Source organism: Triticum urartu, chromosome 5A, assembly GCF_056163025.1.
Source record: "Triticum urartu cultivar PI428250 chromosome 5A, HENAU_Tu73, whole genome shotgun sequence".
NCBI classification, from domain to species: Eukaryota; Viridiplantae; Streptophyta; class Magnoliopsida; order Poales; family Poaceae; genus Triticum; species Triticum urartu.
In genome coordinates, this window is record NC_141877.1 from 168811090 (window position 1) to 168818194 (window position 7105).

A 7105-nucleotide genomic window follows, 5' to 3' on the forward strand; every position below is an offset into this window, starting at 1 on the left:
CCGAGTGAAAATATGATCATCCGAGTGAAATTGTCGTCCAGGTGAAAATATTCCGAGTGAAAAGATTACCATCGGGACGAAAACTTGCCGATTGAATAAGATGGTGCCTTCCGAGTGGAAATATAGTCATCCGAGTGGAAATATAGTCATCCGAGTGGAAATATAGTCATCCGAGTGAAAGATTGTCTTCCGAGTGAAAAAGGCCAATCGGACGATCCGAGTGAAAGTATCTAATATCCGAGTGGATGAGCTCAAATCCGAGTGAAATTGAACATGTGCTTGAAAGTTTATCAAAATGAACTTGGATGAAGAAGTGTTCAATACAGAAGTTGTGCGTATCATCAAGACGGTAAACTTTGATTTTGGAGTCATCATCATCAGAGATAATATATAGCCTACAAACTCACTACGAGACTCGGATAATCCAGTCTACTGCAAGACCGAGTCCGACTGGAAGATAAAGATGACCTCGAAAAGTATTCAAGATGGCCTTATTTGAAAAAGTGATCAACATGAGAGTTGTTCGTATCGTCGAGGCGCACAAATTTGATATTTGGGTCGTCTCGATCGGAGATCATATGCAAACCCGGCGGCCCGTGCAAGAAGGAAGACAGAGTTTGGGCCAGATTCAGACTGAATCCGGGTTGGAATAGAATTAGGACTCTAGAATGTGAATTGATGTATTTTTTCTTGTAAGGAAAGCCTAGATGAATCCTTTACTTGTACGGGAAGTCCAGCCGCCTCTTATATATGTTGGGGGTGACGGCCGATTGAACAACACACAATCGAACAAATCAATATACTACTTTTTCATCTACGTTTTATCTCTCCACCGTTTTTCTCTCTCGTTCTTTGCTGTTCTTCGTGTTTGAGAGCTGCGAATCCCGAGGCTGTAGGGGCGAGCGAATCGACCTAGGGCAGCCCATAGCCGCCGCACTCCCTGACGGGGTTCCTCCTGGGGGTGTGGGGTTTTCGGGTCTGCAAAAGCGCCCGTCGACTGTCTTGCGTATCGCGCTGTCAGTCGGGTCTCCTTCGACGTGAGCTGCGGTGCATCACCCCCCGCGTCGAGGGTACATGTGAAGTGTTCGTGTGTCAACACACTTTTTGGCGACTCCGCTGGGGACCGAAGATCAATCATCATTATCCACCATGTCCGATCTTCCCAAGCCATCTGAGGTAGACGCCGATAACATCATTAAGCCCAGTCTTGATGAGATATCGGCCGATCATCGTCAAGTCTATGAGGAGTACAAGAAGGCGCGTGAGGAGAAGGACCTGCAGGAGTTCCTTGCAAAATTCAAGAAAGATCGCCAAGGCAACATCACTCCGATTGAAGAAATCAAGTTCCCTCCTCTTCAAGCCGAGCAGGTTAAACCCTCTGTGAGTACTACTTTTTCTCCTGAGCAGTGGGCTGAGATTGAGAGTCGTATTGCTGATGGTAACAATCTAGTCTATCAAACTTTCATAGAAAATACTAATGCTCAGAAGAATATATCTCAATCGGCTAGTGGTAATGACGGTGTAGCTGCTAGTGTGCAAAACCCTAATCTGGCTTTACCTATTTCATCGGCGCCTTCCGTGCCGATGGCTTATTATCCTACCCAAACAAATCAGATTGTGGCTGCACCCATTAATCCTATTATGAGCATGCCAGGTTCGATGGCAACGCCGAACCAAACCCTACCTACAGCTACAACCACTCGACCACTACCAAATTATGGGTCGACATACATGCCACAATTCCTACCCACAACTAGCAACCCTACTCCTTCTATGCCACTGCCACAAGCTGCATCGTCCACTATGGATGATGGTCTAGCTAATCTTAGAGAGGAGATGGCTAAGATGCTTCGAGAAAATTTTGGAGTTGAGTTACCACGGAATCGGATTTACCAAAATCCATACCCCGAGTACTTTGATGCCATCCAGTGCCCTCCGGGATATAAAATTCCAGATTTTGTTAAATTTAATGGAGAAGGCACAAAAACCACATGGGAGCATGTTAGTCAATATTTAGCACAACTAGGTGAAGCAGGCTCACTAAATGAGTTGAACGTGCGTTTGTTTCCTTTATCTTTAACTGGTACTGCATTCTCATGGTTTTCTTCTTTACCACATGGTTCCATTCGGGGTTGGTCACAGCTAGAGCAGAAATTTCATGATCACTTTTATAGCGGCGACAATGAACTCAAGTTATCACATCTAACATCGGTTAAACAGAAGCATGATGAATCGGTCTCCGATTACGCCAAGAGATTCAGAGAAACAAAAAACCGGTGTTTTAGTTTGGTGATAACCGAGAGAGACTTGGCAGACCTAGTGCTGAGTGGTTTGAGAACTCCCATTAGAGAAAAGCTAGAAGGTTATGAGTTCTTAAATATCAACCAAGTCTTACAAAGGGCTTTGGCTCAGGAAAGCCGAAGCAAAGATCTCAAAGAAGTGCATAGATACAAAGCCGATCGTCCAAAGATGAATATGGTGGAATATGATAGTGATCACTTGGACCATGAGGGTGATGTTTTTGCTACTGAATTTGTTTGGCCATCTAAGGCCAAACCCTTTACTTGCAATGATCTGAAACCGATTCATAAGAATCGTGATGAAGAGATGAAGTTTACTTTTAACATTGCTAAGTGTGATAGAATATTTGATGCTTTGCCGCAGGCTAAGATTATTAGAATATCTCATACTTTACCGCCATTTGAAGAGCTAAAACGGCGTGCTTATTGCAAGTATCATAATTCTTTTTCTCATGCTACTAACGATTGCAATGTTTTTCGACGACAGATACAATCGGCCATTAATGACGGACGATTGAACTTTTCTGAGATGCAAGTTGATAAACAGCCTTTTCCAATGAATACCATGGATTTGGAAGGGAAGAAGCTACTCATTCGGCCGGAGGTAGCCGAATCTGCTAATAAAGCTAATGTCATTGTTGGTGAGCCCAGGAAAGACAAGGAGGACAACAAGGTCTTGGGGAGACAGGTTGTGCTTGGTAAGAAACCCGATGGCAAGGAAGTGATCAAAATCACTATCAAGAATCCTACACTCGGGGGGCAACTGCAAGTGCAAGAAATGCTCGTGTGAGATTTGTCAAGCCCAAGAGTCCAGAAATTGGCAAGTGGAAAAGGAATGAAGTTAAAATACAACGCAAGCGGATCAAGCCAACTTTTGATATGTTGCTGTCCAAGTACACCAACCAGTTGGCCGGTTCTAGCTTTAATTGGCCGACTCATCTGAAGCGACCAAGGTCACCATCAGCTGATATGTTCAGTTAGTATGTGAAACCGAGTGGACCGAGGGTGCCGTTTCCAGAAGAGCATACGCAATCTGTTTGGGATCGACTTAACTATTCATATAGAGGCCGACTGAACATCGGTAACTATCGGTCGGCTGGTCAAAACATGCGACCGGATGGAAATTATCCGAGTGTAAGAATGCACCCAGGTGGAAGCTATCCGAGTGAAAAGATGTGGCCGAGTAGATTCCATCCGACTGAATTCCATCCGAGTGATATTCATCCGAGTGGATTCCATCAGAGTAAAAAGGGGCGCCCGAGTGGAAATTTCATGCATCTGGAAAGTCGAAAAGAATGGCGTGTTAAATCACCAACTGTTGCAGCAATTGAGTCGGCAAAAGGCAAGGAGAAAATGGATGCCGACTCACTTATCTTGGGCACCGAAACATTCGCCATACGACAGCTGATTGTGCATAGCAATCCGACTGAGCCGATACTTGCTATCGCGCCAAAGCACTCGGCCAATGACCATGAGGCAAGCACCAGCCAGGTAAAAACGAGAGATCCTAAATACACTCAGCCAAAGTGGTGTCCTCCAGGGCTAACAAAGACACAAAAGAGGAAACTACAGAGATTAAGGAGTCAAGAGATGGCAGAAAAGGAGGCCGAGAAACAAAGGGATAAGTTGTTCAGTGACACTCGACCGATGGTTCCAGCAAAACAAGTGTGGAGGCCTAAACAAATGCAAGATACAATGGCTTCTACATCTATCACATCAACACCTACATCACCAAAGGAGGACGATGCAACAAATATCACATCGTCCGTGACACTTCTTACTTCTCCTTCACTTGGACAAATTTCAGAATCGGTGGATGCACTCGAAGAGGAGGCTGATATGTTGGACTATGAGTCTACGCCGGTTCATGAAGGTATGGATATCAATATGGTGTATTACTTACCTACTGAGTTTCGTGCTGTAGATGAAGAAGGGGAGGTGGCTCAGCTGGATTTTGTCCCTAAAAACGCGATATTCGAGAAGCCAAAAGAACCAGTAACGCATCTGAAACCATTATATCTTAGAGGGCATATCAATGGGTCGCCGCTCACTCGGATGCTTGTTGATGGTGGTGCTGTGGTAAATCTTATGCCCTATTCGGTTTTCAAGAAATTGGGTTTGCCTGATGAAGAATTGATCAAGACCAATATGGTGCTCAACGGATTTGAAGGCAAAGAAAAAACTGAAGCCAAAGGTGTGATGTATGTGGAGCTTACAGTCGGAAGCAAAACTTTGGCTACTGCATTCTTTGTCGCTGAGGTGCAAGGTAACTACAACGTCATACTAGGCCGTGATTGGGTTCATGCAAACCAGTGCGTGCCATCCACTATGCACCAGTTTTTGATTCAGTGGGTTGATGATGAAGTGGAAGTCATTCATGCGGATAACTTGGCCTGTGTTGCTTTGGCCGATGCATCGGTGGATTGGCAACATCCCAATGCTACTTGCTTGACGGGACGTGACTTATCAAAGTTTGATTTTCTCAGCGCGACCAAGAATGGTTTTGTGCCCGTCTCTTTAAAGCCGACTGAATGCAATCGGCTCCAAGGTATGATATGTTTAAATGGATTCTAGCTCCGAGTGGTTACAAAAACGTCTTGTGAAATATCGGTCCAGCGAGAACGGTATGTATGAGTCTATAGAGGAGTTGGATGACATGGATAAACTTGGACAAGGTTTTATGTCGGCCGATCCATTAGAAGAGGTAGATATTGGAGATGGTTCAGTCACTCGACCAACATTTATAAACAAAAATTTGAAAGCCGATTGTAAAGCTAAGTTAATCGAGCTATTGAAAGAATATGTTTGTTGATTTGCATGGGAATATCATGAGATGCCAGGGTTAAGCCGAGAGCTAGTGGAGCATCGGTTACCTATAAAGGCCGGTTTTAGACCATATAAACAGTCGGCCAGAAAGTTTAATCCGAAAACATATGACCGGATCAAGGAAGAGATCGGTCGACTGCTTGAAGCTAATTTCATTCGACCTTGCAGGTATGCCGAGTGGATTTCTAACATTGTCCCAGTGGAGAAGAAGGGATCCGGCAAGTTGAGGGTGTGCATTGACTTCAGAGATTTGAATAGGGCTACACCCAAAGATGAGTATCCCATGACAATAGCCGATATGCTTATTAATGATGCTTCTGGACATAAGGTTATTAGTTTTCTAGATGGTAATGCTGGATACAATCAAATTTTTATGGCCGAAGAGGACATGTACAAGACTTCTTTTCGATGCCATGGTTTCCTTGGTTTATTTGAGTGGACAGTGATGACATTCGGATTAAAAAATGCTGGCACCACATATCAAAGGGCTATGAATTTGATTTTTCATGATTTACTCGGTGTCATACTTGAAGTTTATATTGATGATATTGTTGTCAAATCGGATGCTTTTGAATCTCACTTGGCCGATTTGCGTTTAGCTTTTGAAAGAATGAAAAAGTATGGATTGAAGATGAATCCTTTGAAGTGTGCTTTCGGCGTGTCAGCTGGCAAGTTTTTGGGTTTCATTATTCATGAAGATGGCATAGAGATTGATCCCAAAAAGATAGAGGTCATACAGAAAGTGGAAGCTCCAACATGCAAGAGAGATATGCAAAAGTTCCTTGGCAAGGTCAATTATTTGAGAAGGTTCATAGCTAATCTATCAGGGAAAGTTGATGCATTTACTCCTATCCTTCGGTTGAAGAATGATGCTGATTTCACTTGGGGGGCAAAACAGCAAGAAGCATTTGATATGATCAAAAACTATTTGTGCACTCCTCCGGTGATGAAAGCACCCAAGCATAGAGAACCCTCCAGGCTTTACATTGCAGCAGAGGAAGGAGTTATTGGTTCTGTTTTGACTCAAGAAACCGAGGGAAAAGAGCACACTATTACATATTTGAGCAGGCGCTTATTGGACGCCGAGACAAGGTATACATTTATTGAAAAGTTATGTCTATGCTTATATTATGCTTGCACAAAACTGAGACATTATTTAGTGCCGAGTGCTTGTGTAGTAGCTTGTCAAACTGATGTCATTAAATACATGTTGCATAGGCCAATTCTTAGTGGTAGAATTGGCAAGTGGGCTTATGCTTTGATTGAATATGATTTGGCTTATGAATCTCTAAAATCCATGAAAGGCCAAATTGTTGCTAATTTCATTGTTGAATATCGGATTAATGACAAGAATGATGTTGATATGAACCTTGTTTCATTAGTACCATGGAGATTATACTTTGATGGTTCAGTTTGTAGCAATGGCCAAGGTGTTGGTATTGTTTATATATCTCCTCATGGTGCTGTTTTTGAAGCCTCATGCCGCTTAGAATATTTTTGCACAAACAATCAAGCCGAATATGAAGCATTGTTATTCGGCCTAGAGATGTTACTTGCTATAGGTGTGACACATATTGAGGCTTACGGTGACTCGTTACTAGTAGTGCAGCAAATATCTAAAGTCTTTCAGTGTTTGGACGAATCACTTAATGTTTATCTTGATAGATGTCTAGATATAATTTCTACTTTGGATTGTTTTAGCATTGCACATATATCTAGACATGACAATTGGAAAGCAAATGAGTTGGCACAGCAAGCATCTGGATATCATGTTGATCATGGCATGTTTCATATTTCTCAAAGTCTGATGTCTTGTCTTACCAGTATAGAAGAGGCCGAACCAGAACCCACTGATTTGGTCATTAACAAAAAATCTAGTGCAGATGACAATTCCGACTGGAGGAAGCCCATTGTTGCTTACTTGCGCAATCCGAGTGAAAGGGTGGACAGGGTTGTTCGGCGTATGGCTTTTAAATATA